Genomic DNA, 23,768 nt, shown 5'->3' with positions numbered 1-23,768 from the left:
AACCTTGCACCCCACTTCCTGGACAAGGTTTGGTAAAAAGCCTCACCAATTTGCCTAGGTGACTACAGACCCAGACCCTTGGATCTTAAGAACAATGAACAATCTTCCCAACACTTGCACCCCCCCTTTCCTGGGAAATGTTGGAATAAAAGCCTCACCAATTTGCATAGGTGACCACAGACCCAAACCCTTGGATCTGAGAACAATGAAAAAGCATTCAGTTTTCTTACAAGACGACTTTTAATAAAAATAGAAGTAAATAGAAATAAAGAAATCCCCCCTGTAAAATCAGGATGGTAGATATCTTACAGGGTAATTAGATTCAAAAACATAGAGAACCCCTCTAGGCAAAACCTTAAGTTACAAAAAAGATACACAGACAGAAATAGTTATTCTATTCAGCACAATTCTTTTCTCAGCCATTTAAAGAAATCATAATCTAACACATACCTAGCTAGATTACTTACTAAAAGTTCTAAGACTCCATTCCTGGTCTATCCCCGGTAAAGACCAGCATATAGACAGACACAGACCCTTTGTTTCTCTCCCTCCCCCCAGCTTTTGAAAGTATCTTGTCTCCTCATTGGTCATTTTGGTCAGGTGCCAGCGAGGTTACCTTTAGCTTCTTAACCCTTTACAGGTGAGAGGAGCTTTCCCCTGGCCAGGAGGGATTTCAAAGGGGTTTACCCTTCCCTTTATATTTATGACAATCTTTTATTGGACCAACTTCTGCTGGTGAGAGAGAGAAGTTTTTCAGCTTACACAGAGCTCTTCTTCAAGCATGTCTCTCACCAACAGAAGTTGATCCAATGAAAGATATTACCTCACCGACCATGTCTCTCTAATATCTTGGGACCAACTCGACTACAACAGCACTACATACTCAGTCATGGACACAGTTCCAAAAACATGCCAGAAATTGTCATATTTACACAGAGACAAGACACATGGTGGGGGACCACAGACGTGGGTGAAACTGAGAATACCGGAATACACAGTCTCTTTGGGGGATCCTCCAGCTACCCCATCCTCATGAGAATATATTGGCTTTTCCCTCTCCCAATTTCCCCATGCGTAAGCCCATAATATCTCTAACAGTCACCTTCTTCCAATTTCACAGGCAGAATGATATCCCCACATCCCAGCCACACCAGAATTAGAATACTTAGTCTTCTTGCAAGATCCTTCTCTTTGCATCTAGCTACTTCTATTGCCCTAATCACCATAGTATCTGAGCACCTACCCTGTCACGTGGTGTGCTGTAAAATTGTAACAGAGGGAAACAACCCAAAACTCAAGAAACACAAAAACAAACAAGATTCAATCTGAAGACATAATCCCAATCCCATACCCATTCAGACATTTGATCCTCCTATCTGGCCCTATCTTTCTTTCCTGCCTCTCCTTTTTGTTGTTGAAGATGCCAACATTAGCACTCTCCATATGAGGACAAAATCACCCTGTCAGGAACTAGGAGAAATTGCTACGAGCAATTTAAATTATTTGTAATCATAGCAGCAGCACGCTATTATGTGGTTGTTTTGTGAGAGGTCAGTCAGAAAGGCTGTGACCTGGAGCTCAGCTTCTCTGACTTGTTTTCAATCCAACTCAAACGTCTACTCCCACATTCACCCAAATCAGCCCTCTCCAGTAAGTGCAGCTGCAGCAGAAGTCAGGAAACTTCCTTTGTCTCTCCTCCATGCCAGCTCAAACACTATGCTCCAGCAGCTGGACTGGGACTTCATTAGCATAGGAAGCTATGCCCTCCACGGAAGCATGTGGCTGGAGGGGCAAGAAGAAGCTGAGCCTACATGAAGATATCAAAGGGATGGAGTTTGCTCTGAAGATGTCAAAAAATATTAGGTGTGTTCCTTGTGAATTCGCTTTTCAATTATTTTTGTCATCTTTAAATGATTCATGTGATAAATTGTATATAAGTGGGACTGGAATTTCAACTTACTTTATTGAAGTCTTCCTTTTGCACCAGCAATTATGTGTGAGAGCAATATAGTAACGTCAGAGTGGCTTAAGGGAATGAATCCATGCATTCCTTTGGAATGTATTACTTATTAACTCATAGATCATCATCTAGATATATTTAAGAAGATATGGGCAAAACCCAGGCTACTCTGGCAAGTTAGATCTAAATTCTGCAGCAAGTTCTGAGGTACTTTGGTGCAGCAGACTAGAAAGTCTGTGGCAGCGTCTTTCCAACTTTGTAATGGAGGTTTTTAATTAATCACATATGGAAATTAATAATACAATCAGCACCATAGCCCTTTTGTTATTTATTTTTGTATTGGTACATTTATTTTACACTGTCAAATATATCCATTTTTGATATTTTGTGTTGTTTTTTGTATTGGCAGTACATTGTAAAAGTTGTCAGGGAGAAGGTGGAGGTTTTAGTAGATAGATAGGACAGGTGAGGCTTCAACACTTGTGAAAGCATGAATGGCAGATTGTAACTCTCTAGGATAAGCACCTAAACCGAATCCTTCTGCTGAAATGATTGGCATAGGAATAGTTGATAATATTGATATTTAAATTGTCATTTTTTAAGTTTCAGAGTTAATAACCCATTGGGATGAGTGAGTCAGTTCCCACCTCTCACAGCTAGCTGCAGATCCAAGAAGACTACACTGCAATGGTTTACAAGCAGTTCACATTTTTAAAGTTATCTTCACAACTAGAAACATTTTTTTAAAGGAAAGCTGAGATTCTGGAGCACAGTTATGCAGAAACAGGTGAATTGCATGGCTGTTGGCTTATAGAAAGGTTAGGACCCTGGATATGAGACCCCTATTTATTCCTAAATTTGTGGTTGTTTTTCTAATTTGTTGTTGCTGTTTTTTTTAATGTGCAATGTTTGTTTCTTCATTATAATCGGATTGGTTCTTTATATTATTTTGTTGTTTGAATTATGTCATTAAGTATGAGCATTGGAGGAGGATGGTCATGCAGTTGAAACATAAGCTTTACAATCAGGAGATCTAGCTCTCCATTCCCAACTCCTCCACAGGCTTGTACATCTCTCCATGCTTCAGTTTTCCCATCTATAAAATAGGAAAGATAATATTTATGTGACAAAGATGTTGTGAGACCTAATTCATTGATGTGCTTTGAGAGACTCACTTGGAAGGTACAATAGAAGTGCAATAATGATTATTACTTTATTTTTATAATATAAATATTTTATATGATATAATTTGTGTGTGTTATTTAAGAATGTATAATATTAATGTTTTAATTGCTTATAGCATAAAAACATAGCAGTAACTCTTTAAAGGGCAGAGATGCAGCTATGAAGCTGCTTTCACACTTACACAAAAAAAACTAGCAGTACTTCTGCAAAGATTCATATGAGTCTGAAATTGCTTTCATGTAAATAACGTTTCTTCTGATGGAACTGAATACTTTTTAGGTGGTGTCAATGAGATGTAAATATTGAATCTTGAGTTACACAGACATATACGAGGAAATTACAGGAAACAGAGACCTTCAACGAAAGGTCTAAACCCAATATTTTATATCATTCTTGATTCAATACAGCCATTTTTTCTCCATACACTCATTTTTTTTCTTCTTGTTAATAAAACTCATGCATCAAATCTCTGCAGCTTACACTTAGTTGTGATGACCAAAAATTCTGTCAGCAGATACCAGTGCTGTGAATGCTTCTATAGCTGAACTTTCAATTGATCTGTTTCTACTAGCTATTGTTGGTGGCAACAAGGCCTGGGTTCAAATAGCTAACAAACATCACCAACTGCTTTGGCCCATAAAACACTGAAATGATTAATTTGCTTTACCCAGAAATTAGATTTGGCAGTTCCAAGATATGCTGGATGAGTAACGCACATTTAAAAATAAATAAGTAATTTTGGAATTAAGGAATAATGATGCAAGGAGAAATATTAAACAGGACAGCTTGGTGGCACAATGGTAATTTGTTCAAATTAATTTGAAAGAAGGTACAAGTTTATATGACCTTCAGCTGGCAAAGGCTGGGTGAATCATGGAAGAGATTTTTACTCCCACCTACACCATCTACTTCAATAGAAGTAGAATCAGGTCCTTACCCTTTCAAAAAGGGAGGAAGAATGTCATAGCTTGTTCTGTTCACCAGTCCCGGCTGTCCAGCCCAAAAAGCATATTGTTACCTGCAAAAAAAATCTAGGGTATTCCGCCTATACCCTACCAAGGGCTCAAAAGGTGACCCAATCAATTTAGGCACCCCCACCCTCTCCCTTCCAAGGGCTCAGGGAGTAAAGCACCTATCCTTACCACAGGGCTCTGGAAGAAACCTGGTCCATTTAAGTACCCACCCTTTCCCTCGGAGCTCAGGGCTTTAAGGGTCTGCTGAACCTCTTCCCAATGACAGGTTTCAGAGTAGCAGCCGTGTTAGTCTGTATTCGCAAAAAGAAAAGGAGTACTTGTGCAACCTTAGAGACAAACAAATTTATTTGAGCATAAGCTTTCATGAGCTACAGCTCACTTCATCGGATGCATGCAGTGGAAAATACAGTGGGGAGATTTATATACATAGAGAACATGAAACAATGGGTGTTACCATACACACTGTAACGAGAGTAATCACTTAAAATGAGCTATTACCAGCAGGAGAGCGGGGGCAGGAAAAACCTTTTGTAGTGATAATCAAGGTGGGCCATTTCCAGCAGTTGACAAGAACGTGTAATTCCACCATGGAAATTGTTGAAATCATGGTGGAATCACATCAGCCACACTATCAGAGGCTCATTCACCTGCACATCTACCAATGTGATATATGCCATCATGTGCCAGCAATGCCCCTCTGCCATGTACAATGGTCAAACTGGACAGTCTCTATGTAAAAGAATAAATGGACCCAAATCAGATGTCAAGAATTATAACATTCAAAAACCAGTCAGAGAACACTTCAATCTCTTTGGTCACTCGATTACAGACCTAAAAGTTGCAATTCTTCAACAAAAAAATTCAAAAACAGACTCCAACGAAAAACTGCTGAATTGGAATTAATTTGCAAACTAGATACAATTAACTTAGACTTGAATAAAGACTGGGAGTGGATGGGTCATTACACAAAGTAGAACTATTTCCCCATGTTTATTCCCCCCACACACACACCCCACTGTTCCTCAGACTTTCTTGTCAACTGCTGGAAATGGCCCACCTTGATTATCACTACAAAAGATTTTTCCCCCTCGCTCTCCTGCTGGTAATAGCTCACCTTAAGTGATCACTCTCATTACAGTGTGTATGGTAACACCCATTGTTTCATGTTCTCTATGTATATAAGTCTCCCCACTGTATTTTCCACTGAATGCATCCGATGAAGTGAGCTGTAGCTCACGAAAGCTTATGCTCAAATAAATTTGTTAGTCTGTAAGGTGCCACAAGTACTCCTTTTCTTTTTCCCAATGAGAGAGCCTTACACAGCTGTGCTCTAAACATCTATTTATTAGCAACACACAGAAAATATGTGTACCAAGCAAATCTCTTTTGCTCACCACTCCCAATATACAGACAAAATTCACCCAATGGCCAGTTAGGATCTTCTCGTCTGGGGGTTCCGGCGATGCCTCTGCACGTCACGGTAATGCAGGTTCTAGCAGCTTGATGTTAATTTCCAGTCTGGAGATGGTTTCCAAAGAGCATTATTTTTTGTTACATTATATAGGTACAAGTAGCTACCTCCTTTAACTTCACTAAACCTATCACATTATTCAGTACCCCTAGGTAACACAATTTAACAAATCACGCACTGGCACCTATGTTTTCTCCTTCCTGCTCAACTCTTTTTACATTTTATTTCTCATGTCCAAATTGTAATTTATTTATGACCTTCTTTGTTTGTGCAGATGGTCAGCATAAATTCACTGGTCAGAGCTTATCTTATCTATTTTACCAATTCTTGAGGTCTTTCGGTTTCCTCCCTAAACTTCCCAGCACCTGGGAGGCTCTACTTTACAACTTCAGTGTTATAATGCTTGTTAGGGGCATTCCTGAGGTGGGGGTACCTTAGCAGCAGTGGAGCATTTTTTTCCCTTAATTTTAGTGGTGAAATCCCTGGGTTTCACCCAAGGCTGGTTTAGAATGGGGTGAGTTAAATCTCAGGCCTACAATATGCTCTAGAACAAATACAAGAACTGCTTTTGCAATTCTGCAAACATGCATGAATACTTGTCAGGCTAATTTATAAAACTGTACTTAGGATATCAAAACTAGTCATGTTTATCCTGACACAAGCAATTTGGAATTGCAAGTCTTCTGTTAAAAAAATAAGAACCTACTAAAAGTAGGTCTGATCATAATAAAATCTAACAGTGGTGTCTGGTCACACCAGTATAATTAAGGATCATCATCTGGACTTAGGATGACCAGCCAGCAACTGTGAAAAAACAGGACAGGGGTAATAGGTACCTATATAAGAAAAAGTCCCAAAAAATGGGACTGTTCCTTTAAAAACGGGACATCTGGTCACCCTATCTGGACTTTTAAAAGTGCATACTTGAGTTAGGAACACAAATCGCACTTTCAATGGGACTTGGGCTCCTAAGACGCTTAAGTGATTTTGAAAATCCCACTCCATGAAAATATTTTGACACATTTGTCACTCCGCTTTAAAGCATTGTTCTGGGATGAAACTGGCACACAAGGTCTCAGCCACAGAGTGGAATTTTTAAAGAGGTTTTTAGATTTAGCATCCACGTGAAGATTAAACTGCTCTTTCATCATCCCTGGTTCCTCCAAGTTAGAATTGGGATAAACTGGAAGGGCAGTTCTTTGAATCCATCAACCTCTAATCACTAATGTCCTGAGAATATCCTCACAGGATTTCTTTCTAACACTCTAGAACAACCAAAAAGAGACAGTTGCTAAAGGAATCTACCCCCATTGTACACTGAGCACAGTGGATGCTGGGACAGAACTTCGGGAGTTGTTAGTGTTGTATGAATACTCAGACAGTGCAGACATGATTGAGAATGCTTAAAGTTATAAGTCTTAGTGCTTTGATCCAAGGAGATGCTGGTGTACAACCACCACTACATTCAGAAAGTCTCTTCAAAAATAACATGAAGTAAAATAATAAAGTTCTGACAAACCAATATAAGCCTGGAACCATTCTACCCAGTATTTCAGCTAATAAGGATTCTGAACTCCTTCCTCATCATGAAACATATTTCCCCTGGATTTGCATGTGTTACTCACATTGAAATAATGGGAGTTCAGTGTCCAGAGTGAGGCGGGAAAAGATCTCTTTCCCTGCCACAAGCTCTGATTGCTAATTTAGGAATTGAGCATACAGTTTCAGTCTTGGATTCTTTAATTACAGTGAAGTCTGTCTGTTTCTCATGACAAAAAAAAAAGAGAATAGTCAGAAACTGGAGGAAAGTCAGACTGGATGATTACAGTGATCCCTTCTGTCCTTAGAATCTATGAATAACCAGCTCTGAAAAAAATATCTGGAGGAGTCTTCCTCAGTTCGATAAAAGGTCATGTCTTAATAACCCTAAACGTCATGACTTTTGGTAAGAAATTCATGCTTATGACAAACATGCGGCCTTAAATATAACTGACGTCTTCTGCAAGCAAAGAGCTCAATAAAACTTTATGTTTTTTAAAAAACAGAATAAAATGAATTACATCATAACACACTGAAAGGAAACAAACGTCAGATGAATACACTTATAATTTCTCTTCCAAATTCTCTTTCCAAGCAAAGCTGTGCTTGTACAGTTTAGAAGAATTTAGAAATGAGGTCAGCGTCTGGCAGATCAAGTGATTCTGACTTTATTGAGCCACTGTTCTGTGATCAGCTCCGTATGTGTCATCCTTCTGCTGTGTAATTTTGTTTTCAAAGTCTAAAGATGTCACTAAAATGACATGGCCGCAGTACAGTCTAAAAGACTGAACACTCTAGAATGTAACTGCAAGCAAGTCACAAATTTGATAACCATTACAAATACACAGAACATGATGTCATTGTGATTACAGTCCAAAAATCATAAACACTGTATCGCTTCCTGGATGGGTGAAGTCAATCCCTGGGTTGTCCTGCGCTAAACCCAATCTTAATTCAAACATATTTCTTAATGTAATCTAGGAGGTTCCTTCCAGATCTTAAACCTTGTATCGCTTTATCATTTCCCTGCTGCTGCTTACTCAGGCACCCCATCCATTTATTCAAAATGCATTACAAGGCAAAGTGTGATGAGAGGCCTGGACAATGACTCTCTTCTAGCAGCTGTTTTAAGGCAACAAACAAGAGAGCTATGACCAAAAATCTGTTATTGATTAACAACATTGTGCCTAGGTATTACAACACAAGAAACCCTAGACTACTGCATATCAGCAGCCACAATTTGATAAAATAAGATAAGCGAAGGCCAGTGATTGGTCCTGAACTCTGAATTTCGTGTAAACTTGTCAGACCTTAAGCATTATTTTTATCTTTGTATATATTATCTTTTTCTACGTATAAATACCATTGGCCCAGAACTCATAAATTACCCTGCTATAACACGCTAGTATGCAGAATTATGAAGAAGTAAAGCATTTTTTAAAGGAAACAGATTTCAGAATCATGTCACCAATGGATTACTGAAAACAATTGTGAGAAAAGAAAATTATTTTTACAAATGTAGGCACAAGTGTAATCCCACTGAGTTCAGTTATACTACTGAAAAGTGTAACGTTACTCAAATGCATAAGTGTTTGCAGGATTTGGGCTTTAAAGATTAAAATCCCTCAACAGTGGTTTTTTAACTCCTGCATTTCTTTATTCTTTGTAACCATATTCAAAATGCCCCATTTTGCAAAAAGACATGTACAGTACAGATCATACCTATGTTGTATTTTAATACATATATAAACTATAGTAATAATAGGATTTTTCTTCTGTCATATATCTACCTTTAAATAATCTAACGGATCAAACAAATTAAGAATAAGAGTTTCAATCAGAACTTCAGGTTCACACACTCTCCTTAAGTCATCCAGTCAACTGGTATTTTAGGTAGCATGTGATCAATAGGAACTGTTACATGTGAAACACAAAGCAATTCATCAGGATGAGTTAGCCTAATTTTTAATCCTTGCCTTTAAAATTCCTCTCTGTGTGTGGGTAGAAGAGATTTTTTTTCCCCAAAAGAAAATGTTACTTGAATATAGAGAGGTTTGGTGATTTTAATTCCCTTTGTTATTTTAATGGAGTTTATGGAGTATTTGTTAGAGTCCATCATAGCCACTTAAGATTACATTACAAAAACAATGCACATTGTGAAAACTCTAAATTTACGGTCATTTGTTAACTATAATTTAGGAATTATCTAAATTCCACTGTAACATTTTCTTTATATTTCTCCCTCACAGGGTTCCAAACATGACATCCATGTTTTCTGTCAACTTTAAAACACGATGAAAGAAACTAATATGTCATATCTACAATATAAGCTACACAGACCCTTTAACTATTCACTTTGAAGGCTCCTAATATGAGAACATAAGTGCCATATTGTAAGGGCCAGGTCAATTACTGACTCCCCTTTCATCAATTTGAATCTGGACTCCCAAAGTGCCAAGGAAAGTGAGCTATGTAAATTGTAATGTAAGAGCATACAACAATCCTTCATTAGTTTTCATGAAGTTTATACATCAAGTATATTGTCATCTTAATACTAACATACGCTGTTGACCTAGGGTTAATTAAGTACCGGGATATACATAATGTAATGTGATAGTATTCAACAGGTTACAGATATGTGAAGATAATATCATTCACATTTCCTTTGAACCAAATTAACATTTGAGTGAATTCATACACGTGTGAATTTGCCTATGGCTCTGACCTGCTGGCCTGTCAGCATCACACCTCTCTACAAAGAAACAGATATGCTGCTTCCTGGGGCTAGTGGGGTACTATAGACAATTTATCCATGATTGCCACCCCTTTAATGGACCTGGTGCAAGATTAATGGAAGCCTATGACAGAGTTTTCCAGATACTAAAAATAGACTGATCTGGAACCCTTTTTTATTCCACCCCCTGACAGACTATGCAGGTACTCCTAAATCTGTGACCATGCCCCAAACAGAGGAGGCACAGTGAAAATGACCCAGGGGGGAGTATAACTTGGGGTGGACCAGCAAGTGGTCTGGACTCTGTAACAGTCCTCTGGGGCCCTAGGTCAGAGCCCAGTGGAATGGGTGGGCCTGGATCCCCCTACCTTGCTCCCCTCTGCTGCCACTGTGACAGAACACTAAGGGGAGTGGAAGAGACACTCAGGAGGGATTGATGCCACTTCATCCAACCCGGTAGCTGGCCTCAGTATTATTTCTATTGTGGTAACGGCCTTGGGGCCTCCGTCATGGCCCAGGACCCCACTGTGTTAGTTACTGTACAAACCTAGAACAAACAGGCAGCCTCTACCCTAAAGAGCATATAATCTGAGTACATTTTTCATTCCGTTTTGATGGGGGAAAATATCCACTTTCTCTCATTTGGGGGAGGGGAGGAGTGAGCAAACGGTGGGAGAGAGTTAAAAGTTTAGAGGAGACATCCAGTTTCATTTAGAATTTTTTTGTGAAAATTGTTGAATGAAACAAAAAAATATTTTGTTTCAAATTTTTTGGCAAAATTTCAAGCTGTTCTAGTGTCTAGCTGTCCCAATTCCTCTCCAAGCAGGTAACTTTTAAGGTGGACTTTTTTTCTCCAGGCAGTTTTTCAGGATGTGAAATCATTGCTGCAGTTCATCTCTGTACACAAATTCCATCTTGGTCAAAACTTTCTGTTTCTTTCTATTAGTGCTGGTTATTCTTCAGTCCATTTTACCAGTCCATTCTGCGTCTGAGAATCCAGGACACTTTGAATCTCCTGATCCAATAGAGATTTTATTTTCAGCTGACTGGATTTAGTCATCTCTCGATTCCTTCTGAGAAGCTTGCAGGCCCAATTTTAATTATTCTTGGCCTGATTTTACTGCTTCTCAGATGGCTTTGATTTCTGTAAGCATCACATATATTTGTTCCATCTCTGTATAGAGACATATACCAGATCACAATTTCTATCCTTTGAAAATGTATACACACTCCTGACATAAGTGTGTCTCCTTTGCCAAGAGAAAACAGGATTTTGGTTGTGGTGGGTTTTTTGGGCGGGAGGGGAAGAGTAAATCTTTAAAAAAGGGAAGAAGGAAGATCCTGGGAACTACAGGCCAGTCAGCCTCACCTCAGTCCCTGGAAAAATCATGGAGCAGGTCCTCAAAGAATCAATCCTGAAGCACTTGCATGAGAGGAAAGTGATCAGGAACAGCCAGCATGGATTCACCAAGGGAAGGTCATGCCTGACTAATCTAATCGCCTTTTATGATGAGATTACTGGTTCTGTGGATGAAGGGAAAGCAGTGGATGTATTGTTTCTTGACTTTAGCAAAGCTTTTGACACGGTCTCCCATAGTATTCTTGTCAGCAAGTTAAGGAAGTATGGGCTGGATGAATGCACTATAAGGTGGGTAGAAAGCTGGCTAAATTGTCGGGCTCAACGGGTAGTGATCAATGGCTCCATGTCTAGTTGGCAGCCGGTATCAAGTGGAGTGCCCCAAGGGTCGGTCCTGGGGCCGGTTTTATTCAATATCTTCATAAATGATCTGGAGGATGGTGTGGATTGCACTCTCAGCAAATTTGCGGATGATACTAAACTGGGAGGAGTGGTAGATACGCTGGAGGGGAGGGATAGGATACAGAAGGACCTAGACCAATTGGAAGATTGGGCCAAAAGGAATCTGATGAGGTTCAATAAGGATAAGTGCAGGGTCCTGCACTTAGGACGGAAGAACCCAATGCACAGCTACAGACTAGGGACCGAATGGCTAGGCAGCAGTTCTGCAGAAAAGGACCTAGGGGTGACAGTGGATGAGAAGCTGGATATGAGTCAGCAGTGTGCCCTTGTTGCCAAGAAGGCCAATGGCATTTTGGGATGTATAAGTAGGGGCATAGCGAGCAGATCGAGGGACGTGATCGTTCCCCTCTATTCGACATTGGTGAGGCCTCATCTGGAGTACTGTGTGCAGTTTTGGGCCCCACACTTCAAGAAGGATGTGGATAAATTGGAGAGAGTCCAGCGAAGGGCAACAAAAATGATTAGGGGTCTGGAACACATGAGTTATGAGGAGAGGCTGAGGGAGCTGGGATTGTTTAGCCTGCAGAAGAGAAGAATGAGGGGGGATTTGATAGCTGCTTTCAACTACCTGAAAGGGGGTTCCAAAGAGGATGGCTCTAGACTGTTCTCAATGGTAGCAGATGACAGAACGAGGAGTAATGGTCTCAAGTTGCAGTGGGGGAGGTTTAGATTGGATATTAGGAAAAACTTTTTCACTAAGAGGGTGGTGAAACACTGGAATGCGTTACCTAGGGAGGTGGTAGAATCTCCTTCCTTAGAGGTTTTTAAGGTCAGGCTTGACAAAGCCCTGGCTGGGATGATTTAACTGGGAATTGGTCCTGCTTTGAGCAGGGGGTTGGACTAGATGACCTTCTGGGGTCCCTTCCAACCCTGATATTCTATGATTCTATGATTCTATGATTCTAATCATGGTTTCATTGGAAAAGACAGGATATTTTCAAGTCTTATTTATTTAGAATAAGTTCATAAATCCTATTTGCCTTGAACTGAGGTGACAAATATAGCCGTAAGGCTACTCACAGTTAATTCCACTTACATAAACCCCAACCAAGGCACCAGTGTCTAGCCCTGTAGTCAGAAAAACCTTTCTGACCTTTCATTTCTCCTGCTCTGAGCACACTGATCCTTCCAGAGTAGTACTGCCTGTTCCCTGTAAGTCATACAGCATGAACTCAGGGGATCCAGGATTGTCAATACTGAGCACAGGCTGGTTCAGATGGACCTGGGTGTCAATCCTCCTTTCATCCAGCTGATTTACAACACAAAGGGAATTCCTCAGGCAGGTTCAACTATAACCAGTGGGCACTGGTGTTCACTTCTCTGTGAGTCTCCATTTTAATGAAAATGAGTGCTTAATACAAACAATATCCTTAATGCAGTGGCAGAAGACAGCCCTTGTGGGGGTTTGTTAGACAAGGTTAAATAATTTAAACTCTTGATGCTAGAATTTCATTTATGCTGAGGCCCCCTTACACTGCTTTGGCAACGTAAAGGTACCTTAAAGGGTATGTCTACACTGCATAATATATCTGTGCTCTAACATGTGTTTAAGCTCAAACTCCCCTCACCATCCACACACCAAGCCCTCTGACATGTTTCAGATAAAGTGCTTTGGTTGCAAGCAAGAACAAGTCTCAGGTTATATGAATAGGTTTTATTAAATTTATAAAAATCAAACTTCATGGCAACAGTACAAGCTGAAAACAGAGCTACACATTAACAGGTTTTATTAAAGTAATAAACTGCAATAGCCCCCAAAATTGTGGAATAAGTGTGACATAGCTATATTTCTTCACTCTCCCCAACAACAGCACCCCGTAAACCCAGCATGTTGGCACACAAGACATTCTTCATTTTCCTTGAACATCGAGATTCCACCCCATTAATGAAAGGTGCACTTCTTGGTTGTATGTACTATTCCTGCAATCCAACAGTGTTGAGTCCACTCCTGGCAAAATGGTTCTCCTTTTGCCTTGCAGATGATGTGCAGTGCACAGCAAGCCACAGTAATGCTGATGGCACTGGCAACACTGGCATCTAAACAGTTTGAAGGGAGCACCATCTTGCTTTCCACCTCCCAAATGCACATTCCACCACGATTCTACAGCTACTAAACTTGCAATTAAACTTCCTTTTGCCAGGCTGTCTGAAGTCAGGATATAGTTTCATAAGTCACAGCAGAAGAAAATACACAGGGTTCCCTAAAACAACAGTTGGGACAGACACTCCATTGATAACAATGTAATTTGGAGGGAATAAGGTTCCTGCTTGTCCATGAAGGTGAAGTCCTGATCTCCAAAAATCACTGGCATCATTCACCTTGCCAGTAATCCCACATTGGTGTCCAGCCATTAACCTGCCTCTGTGGTCAGCCACGGCCTGCATAACAATGGAATAGTGCCCTTTTCAGTTTACGTACTCATTTGCAACTTGTGGCTGATAAATTATGGGCATGAGTCCCATCAATAGCCCCAGCACAAATTGGGAAGCCCATTTGCTCAAAGGAACACTGTTTATGGTCACCACTTTTGGTAAACAACAGTCCCGATTGCCTCAAAAACTTCTACAACCCCCACAACTGACGTGCCAACATCAAATTGGTCAGTCACTGACCTGTAGCATTCGAGGGTAGTCAGTTTCCAGATGGCTATAGCAACCTGCATTTGGACCAGTATGGCATCCCTCATACGTGTCCTGGTGCTGAAGGGTCAGTACAAGCTACTCACACAGGACCAAGAATATCTGCTTCTTCATGCAAAAGTTCTGGAGGGACTGCTGGGCATCCCAGGTCTGCATGACAATGTAGTCCCATCAGTCTCTGTTTGTGGCCCTGCTCCAGAAGTGTCGGTCTACATATGGGGAATCTGTAGTAATGGCAGCAAGAATAAGCTGCATTAATCAAGTCATGGCTGCCATGGTTATTCATACCTCTCAGAGGAGCCTTTGATAGGACGGATACTGTCACCGAAATGTCCACCAGATCCTCCGTCTTGCAGATCCTCCACCTAAAACAGCAGCAGAAGAGTGAGCAGGAAAAAGTCTTCTACCGGTGCTGGATCCATGTCTCTGATTCCAGTTGCAGGGAGCATGCAGACCTGAAATGATTCAACTGGATGTGTTGGCAGGCTAAGAGCACTTCCGATCAAGTGCCATGGGATGGACAAACAAATTCTCCCACAATACACTATGAACCAAGTCCTAAAGCAGCTACAGCTATGAAGGGCACTAAAAACCCTGGGATATGCCCCCAGAAGCCACAGCATCTGACACATGTCAGCATACCACAGTATGGAGGTGCTGGCTCATGTAAAGGATAGATATGAGCTGTGCAAACCAATGCAGTGCGAACGCTCAAAGGCAAGCTTGGAAAGCCCGGGTTTGCATGGTGGGTACAATGTCCTGGATATAGTCCGCAGTGTACACATGGCCAAAGTGGGTGAAAATTACAGGTACCATTACAACCCAAAGCAGCTTTAGCATAAATGAGAATCAGCCCCTTTCCATGCAGAGTGTCATAACAAGTACTCATATGGTAACATAATCCAATAAGACAATAAAGTGCATTTTATCCCCACCTTTGCCATAATAATATCTAAAGTATATCTGTGCCATATATTTTAAATTGGCAAAGCTCCCTTGAAGTCAATGGAGTGCTGCTGATTTACACCAGCTGAGGATATATAAAATGGAAATAATAATGCTACCTCTGAGGGGTGTTGAGATTTAATTTCAGAGTAACAGCCGTGTTAGTCTGTATTCGCAAAAAGGAAAGGAGTACTTGTGGCACCTGAGAGACTAACCCATTTATTTGAGCATAAGCTTTCGTGATGCATCCGATGAAGTGAGCTGTAGCTTATGCTCAAATAAATGGGTTAGTCTCTCAGGTGCCACAAGTACTCCTTTTCTTTTTGAGATTTAATTTGTTAATATTTGATTAGAGTTTTGAGAACTTGAGTTAGAAAGTTCTATAGACATTCCAAGTATAATTACGGTTTTATTATAACCTCTATTATGTGTTTACAGTGTGATTTATACATGTTACTTTTACAAAAGTTATCAGAGATATTAAATTCCGCAGGGTTTTAAAAGAAAGAGCACTTTAACCTTAATTATGGGTGGCAAACATGGTAAATACACACAAACACACATACACACGGTGGAATTTAAGAAGGCGTGGGTGCTGACCAACAACGTCCTTGATGATTTAGGAGCTGGCTACGGGAAGGGTCACCTCTCTCCTGGTAGGATACAATGGCAGTTGCAATCAGAAGCAATTAAATTAATAGCACTCTAGATTGAAAGAGAAGGGGTTCATAGTAAAACATCCTGCATAAAAGCTGCCTAACTTCAGAACTTTTTTCCCCATCTTACTCCTTGCTCCAATACAGCTTGGGTTTATTGACCTTCAGGGCATTCGGCATTATGTAACTATTTTCTCCATTTTTTTCCCAGAAAGGGCAAATTGAGTGCCATTAGGGGCAAGTGGAGTGGTTTGTTGTGGGGTATTAGTTTTACTGTCTACAAATGAGTCCACACGTTTATTAGGCTGTTTGTGTTGCTGAAGAGACACTGAGAAAGGATGGTTTATTTATGTGTTGGATATTTATCCTTGATTATTGGTATGAAATGACCAGCACAACAACATTATTTGAATGTCTGGTCATTTATTTGCATCCCTGATTGCTATTTTGATTTCTGTATGAGCACAGTGTTTAGATAGGCAGTTTAAATAAAAATAAAATATTCATTGATAAGGCTGATATCCCAGAATCAGAAGGGACATAGGAGGCCGGTCAGTTTGGTTTGTTTAAAAGCTGAAGCAATTAATCCTTATAGATTTATTATCTAGAATATTTTGTTCTTAGTTATAGGACTCCTTGGAAAACAAGAGATGATGTCTCATGGACATACCAGCAGATATTTAACTATAACATCCTGACAGATATAATGAACACATTAATTTACATATTGGGTATTTCATTAAGCATTTTTTAGAGCACTTCAGTTTACAACTACACATGCCAGTGAAGTAAATATCCCTTGCTAATTTCTGTGGACACAATATTTAAAAAGGTTCAGAATTTTTTGGAGAATTTTTAGTATGTAAAAGATTAGTATTACTTAGCAAACATGGAATTTGAGTGTTTTTGTCTTCTGTGTCAAAACACTTAAGTAATTTTCATTACTGCTGAACAAACCTATTGTACCATTATGGTCTTTTCAAAATAATCTCATTTCATATATTTAACTTTCCTTTTTGTTATTATAATATGTCTTCAGCCAACAACAGTAGTAGTTTAATTTTTTCTAGGATGATTTTAAAATGTTGGGTAAACAAAAGTAACATTCCTTCTAATGAGATTTTTCTTAATCTCTTGCTTAAAATAAGTGTTTTTTTCTACAACATTAGTTGTTTTAAAAGATTTCCAGACATCAGCATTTTTTATATATTTTTGATGTCCTGCCTTTTTATGAAAGTCTGAACAAGTGTAATTAATGCTTTCATAATTCATTGAAGCATAGCCCAAATTTCAGGGAAAATAACACAGTATTTGGAAAATAATAGATCAAAGGGAAGTTATGAGGTACCTATGTGCTGCGTTTCTTCTCTTAAAAAATAAAAATACCGATGAAATGTCTTCCAGTCCAAATATGAGATGCCACGAAGTCAAGAGCTGGTTGCATTTATACTAAGATAAATATTTTAACCTTCCTTTTCTTGGTTGTTCATACAATATCCATGCTTTTGTTTTATTAGCAATTATTCCTACAGTCCTGATGTTGATAAGCCTGTGTTGCCACACTGAAAAGTTAATTTTCAAGAAATCACAAGATCTGCTGTAAGGCCTCATTATAGTAATCATAAAATGTAAAATATCTGCTACTAGTTTTAAGTACACTGACGGGTACAGCTTATAAATCTGGTAATAATTCTTTTTTCATTTAAATTTGGATATACCTAAGAAGGTAACACTTTAATTTTATTTTTCCTGATTAGGATATACCAACAAAAACTTTCATGACAAAAATATTATATATTCAATCATTTATCAATATAACCAAAATACAGTAACAGGATTTATGTTAAAATTAGACTTTATTTTCTTGCTTCTCTAGGGATCCATCTCAATCAACTGTTTAGTACAATACCTAGAGGTAATATTCCTGTGTTTTTAAACCATAGTAATGCATTCCACACACATGCATAAACTTGAAAAAAAAGTTTGAATACTGTGTATGTAGAATCCATATTCTGAACATGAGCGTTTCATTTTCTGTCATTATTTGCTGGTGGTATATTTACATCATTTATTAATATTTTCAGAAAGGACAACTTAAAATGAATGGAAACATCAGGAAAAAAATCCATGTGCTGTATATTACTGAAAGACTTTTTAAGTTATAAAATTGTATTACTTTAATATATGTATGAATATATATTGTAAGAAACAGAGAGCTCAGAAGATGGAAAATGAAAACCCATAAGCTTCTTACTTATAAAGCTACATACCACTGATGTGAATTTATTACCTTAATCATCAATTCAAATGAAATTCTAGAAATACTACTTTTAAAATGCATAAATAGAAAAAAAACAAAATGGTGCCTGAAAAGATTTTAATCCAGTAGTAATGACCCTCTTTGAGTAAACAGGTATAGCTGGATGAAAACCTGGTTTTGAGTATAAAATCAAATACAAAATAAATGTGTGTGTATAGATATATTCAACTGGTGTTTTGAATAATTTTAATAAACTTAAATAGTCCCAGTTTTATAAAATGAATTCTTCTGAAATTATATTTTCCGTCTGTACTAAGTGGGTAGTAGCTATCACTGTGTATATTCTTCTACTACATTATATACTGCTCTGGTTTAACTTTTCAATGAGATTTCACTTATATGATTTCACTTGATTTCATTCTTAATATAAATCATTTGAACAACACTCTTATTTAAAAGTAATAATGCACAATGTATGATGAAGTACTACTAACTAACAAATTACATAGGACATGTCTAAATTATCACAAATGTATGGAAAATCTATTGATTGTTCTCTTGGGTACTACATGCAATTTAAAATATGTGGTCAACTGTTCACCTCTAACCCATATTTAGAAAAGAAAATACAGTATATGTTTTCATATGGATATATGAATAGACACACAACAATATACCCTTAGTTCTGCAAATGGAACAAACTTCAGAGTTGAAATGTAGCATGATATTACATAGTACAAATCTGTGTTAGAATCATTATCAACCAATATTCGAGCGGTGGAATAAAAAAGTAAACTTCTCTTGAGGAAGAAAGAGATATCTATAGGGCACTATATCTGAAGCTAAGCAATAATTTTTAAATATAAATATCTTTAGATCAATATTAGGAAACTGACATTGTAAAAAACTGAAATAATGTAAAAGTTATACATAATACATTTTAAAGATTTGTTAATTACTTCCCTGCTAATCAATCTATTATTTTCTGTTCAATCATATTTGCAATAGGTTTCTTGGTTGTAATAAACTGTGTACTCTTACTACAGATCATAAATTGTTACAGATCCCTCAAAATAGCCTTTTGAAAAGAAGCAGTAGGTTAGCAATTTAGTTTTACTGAGATCAATTATTCTTATCTTTAGCTTACCTCTGAATGAAGTTCTCCAATATATGTTCTCCTTGGATTCCTTTATAGGGCATTTCTACTTAACTAAGACCAATAAATATGCTCTGGCCTTAGTTGTATGGAATTATATTTATGTTAAAGAACCTCATCACAACAATGTAGGAAAACTGTGGATGGTAGTTAGAATACCTTGTAGATGAAGACTCACATAAAGCATAAGTTGTGAAGTAAGCATTATCTTGAATTCTGACTTCATCTAAATAAATCTGAAAGCTTGTCACAAAGTTGAAATGATATCCTAGCAAATTGACAAAATTAATATATTATTATAAGTCATGAATTGTTTAACCATAAAAAGTAGCTATACAGACATGCTGTTATTTTCTTTTTAATTAAATTAAAAGTCTCTCCATTCCAATCATTGATGTGTAATCATCTTTCCATAAATAATTATTTAAATAATAGGCTAGGCATTCAAATATAGTTATTATTTAAAATACATTCATTCATTAGTGTGGTGTTCTAATATAAAATAAAAAATATAAATGCTGCCATAGGTAATTATTAGTGGCTTAGCTGTCAGTTAGTCAAATCAACTAAAAGACCAATTATTCTGATGATACACAGGTTGAAAGGCTGGTTAAAATAGAGTTCATTGTTGACATTAGGTCATGTTTGGTGAGTTCAGTTTCTACAATTTCTTGTCTTTGACTCAGTTATTATAATGAGGATATTTTGTATTTAAATTCCTATACAATTACTTGTTCTCGGCTTTTATCTTTTTAACCTTGATTTAACACTTAAAGTGTAAACAACCATTTTTAGAATCTAAGCACTACATAGGTATTCTGTTTCCAGAAAAAAAATAGTTTAAAAAAGATATGGATAGCCGTTTTAAAATGCTTCCTGTAAGTTTTCTTCGTTCCATTCACATCTCACTACAGACAACATGCTAGAAATCCTACATTAGGAAGTGCCTTTAAACTTCATACCTACAGTTTGTTGTCCCTACGTATACACTGAAGGAAGTATTCAAAAAGACTATATGTGAGGTAAACCTTTCAGATGTGTGAAAGTATTTCATAAGCAAATATTAACAATGGGATGAGCCTGCTTATGTTCTGCAGTTGGTGATTTGCTTTCAGAGAGCAGTCACAAGAACACAGATTACTTTAAAGGCTACCTCTGACATATCCTAAAATACCTAAGCTAACAAACCATTCAACTTCAATTTTGTTCCACATTTTATTTTTAAACACAGTACCAGAAGTCAATGGCATTGAATTAGAACAGTATGTCAGAAAATCTAGGCCTCTGAAAAGGGGCTAGACAAAACATTTTTATTTTATATGGGCTGTATGGAACATTTTGAACTTGTTCACACACAAGCAACCAAGGTATCCAAAGAATATCTAATTTTATTCTTCAGTTAACCTGCAGTGTTCCAAAAGATATAATGTAAGGGTAACAAATAAGTCTATTTGGCTTCCATAGTCATCATGTAATTTCAGTATGACAACTGAGAAAATATACTTGGCTGCTAAAATGATGAAAGAAAAGAAATATGAAAATTTTGTACTAAAGTCAAATATTAAGCACAACACAAATAATGGCTAGGTTCTTACTGTGCATATTAATCTTCTGAGCCATGTCTCTCCTTACATGTACACTACACTGTAAATTAATGTAAACTTTGTCAACTGATTTTTGTTACAACAATTGAAGAAGAAGAATATATTCACATTCTGTATTGTATATCTTTATAAATCAAGGATAATGAACAAAGTACTTTTAAGCATAATATGATTCTTCCTCCACTTACCACAAAATAAAATTCTGCCACTGGTAAATTCTACCATTAGAAGCCATCTAGCAATTTATAGAAAGTCAAATGTATAACAGAAGTTAAATTAAAGCTAATTAAATGGACTACTTTGGCTATGAGTACTGAAAATTATATAGATGTTTTTCAAGACTTTTATTAGGCTGCAACTGTATAATTAACAATGCAAACTGTTAATGGTATCAGTTTATTCTACAGTATCACATAATTATCAATTATTTTAATCTTGTTTGCAAGCATTTATGCTGTTTTCCCTGTATAATAATAAGCTCTAGAATGAGGGACATCATTATTTTGGCCAAATGATGCTCTAATTGTGATTTTTAGTGAAGTAAATTACTTTTACTAGCTACTTGATATCTTACTTCAGATAGAAAATCCCTTAATTAAAATGTGATCAGTTTGTAATATAAACTTCAAATTCTCCTAATTTACAGTGAAACGTCATTATGAATGATGGAGCATTATATGAGACGGTGTGATTTAGAATTCAAGTTTTGACCAACAATTATTTGCACTTGCAGCTCAGCTGAGATTTTATGTAATTTAATTTGTTCCATTAGGTTTACTCATAAAAATCAGACAGGGAGAGTAGAAGACAACATTAAGGTAAGCTTCAGTCTGCTTTCCTTTTGAAGAATTGAAGATGCATCCCTTCAAACTGTTTTACCTCATCACTGGGCCTCAGTGACAAAAAGTGAGATCATTACTAAATCCTAGTTTACATTTCTCAATACGTCTCCAGAAACAGTTAGTTAGTAATTTATTTAAGGGGGGGAGGGGCGGAACCTAAACAGTTGTAACTTAATTTGTATATGGGTGGTGTTCTGTGCAGTGCGACCCAGGAGCAGAATATGTAAATCTTCTTCAAAACTCTATGCAATAAAAAAAGGCACAACTAACTATAGCCATCCTACACCACTATTCTTTACTCAGTGTTTGTGTATCATGACTTTGCATGATTATTTTGTAAATAAATGTGTATTGTCTATTAACCACCACTAGAGAAAATTTCTCACAAATCTTCCAGGGCCATTCGATTCAGGATTATCAGATCCTAAATAATGTTATAATTATTTAGACTGCAGATCATCAAGAGGGATAAACAAATAATCTCTTTACTGTTATGGGATATAGTCTGTTCCGGGGAAAAACTGCAAAACCTTTTCCTAGGAACATTTTATACCAAAAAATAATTGGCAAATAGAAAGAATTTAAATTCCAAAAATGAATAGTAATGAACTGATAACTAGAATATTGCTTTAAGGTCCAAATACTCAAAGATGATATGAAAACTATTATTTCTGTTAAGCTAAGTATACTCCACGGAAGCCAGTGGAAAGGAAAACATACCATATCACCACCATACCGCAGGCATTTTTCATACAACCTAGTGCAAATTCAAAGCTTTCTATGACTGTCTCCAATAAAACAGCCACAACTATTTTTAAATACATCAGGAGTCCATGACCCCAGAAGTAGTAACTTCCCTTTCTTGATGGAGTGCGCATCTCACTTTTGTAAGTGTCAACAATTTCTGGCTGGCTGGCTAGATACCAAGGCATACTCTGTTTTTCCCAAAAAGGCCATGTCATTCTTATACAACTTAATCAGTGGCTACATATAGGAAAGCAACACTGAAGCCTTTCTGATCATTTTAATGAGGACCCCTGGCTATTCAGTCATTGAAATATAATTGACTTGCTCTTCTCTTATTTTCATAATAGACACTCCAACCTAGACCACATTTATTTTGCTATAAGAAATGTCAAGAAAGATTGGAAGTTTTCTGAGTGTCCCCATTAAAACTGAAAACATGCCACCCTGTCTTTTACTTGAGCTGCAATCATTTTGTATAGGACTCATTATGCAGATAGGTGAAACATTTGCATCTTCTATCTCACATCTAACCAAACTGCAAGTGCCAAGAAAATAAGCACAAGAAACATAATTTTCTCATTATTATTTCGCATTTGTGCTGTTTGCAGTGCATGTGGGTGTGTGACACACACAATGCAAACATCACACACACATAATTCAAGGGCCTACATTCATTTTATGTAATGTAAATAAAGTTATAGGGGTTTTATAGCATAATTGATCATTATCAAGTAATATCATTTATCAAAACTGACATAATTCTACAAATAACTATTTTATTATCAAATTATTAGCAAAAACTGCCCAGATGCAATAATGATATCTTTGTACCTAATCAGAATAAGAATCTACTAGGTGTTGTTTGTTAAATACAATAATAAGCTTTTATATTTCAAATCTGTGATTTTTATATAGGTCCTAGTTATAGCAAATGGCCACCTTGTTCCTGAGATAAAAAATTATTTAGTATGTATTATTTTAGCCCAGATTCCAAATATATCTGATTGGATTGTGACCAACTTAATTCCTAGTACCTGAATTACTATAAAGTATGCCAAAGTCAACAGCTTAATACCTGTAAATGCACAGTCTAGTATAAATCTGTGCTGCAAAACTGATGGTACTTCTTCTCAACAGTTATTTATACATATGGAATTTCATTTACCTGATTGGTAAATAGCACCACCACCTTGGGCCCTTTTCAGTATTTTAAAGCCATGACTACACAAGCATCAT

The sequence above is a fragment of the Lepidochelys kempii genome, chromosome 3 (genome assembly GCF_965140285.1).
Source record: "Lepidochelys kempii isolate rLepKem1 chromosome 3, rLepKem1.hap1, whole genome shotgun sequence".
NCBI classification, from domain to species: Eukaryota; Metazoa; Chordata; order Testudines; family Cheloniidae; genus Lepidochelys; species Lepidochelys kempii.
Note: the sequence above shows the minus strand (reverse complement) of the source record.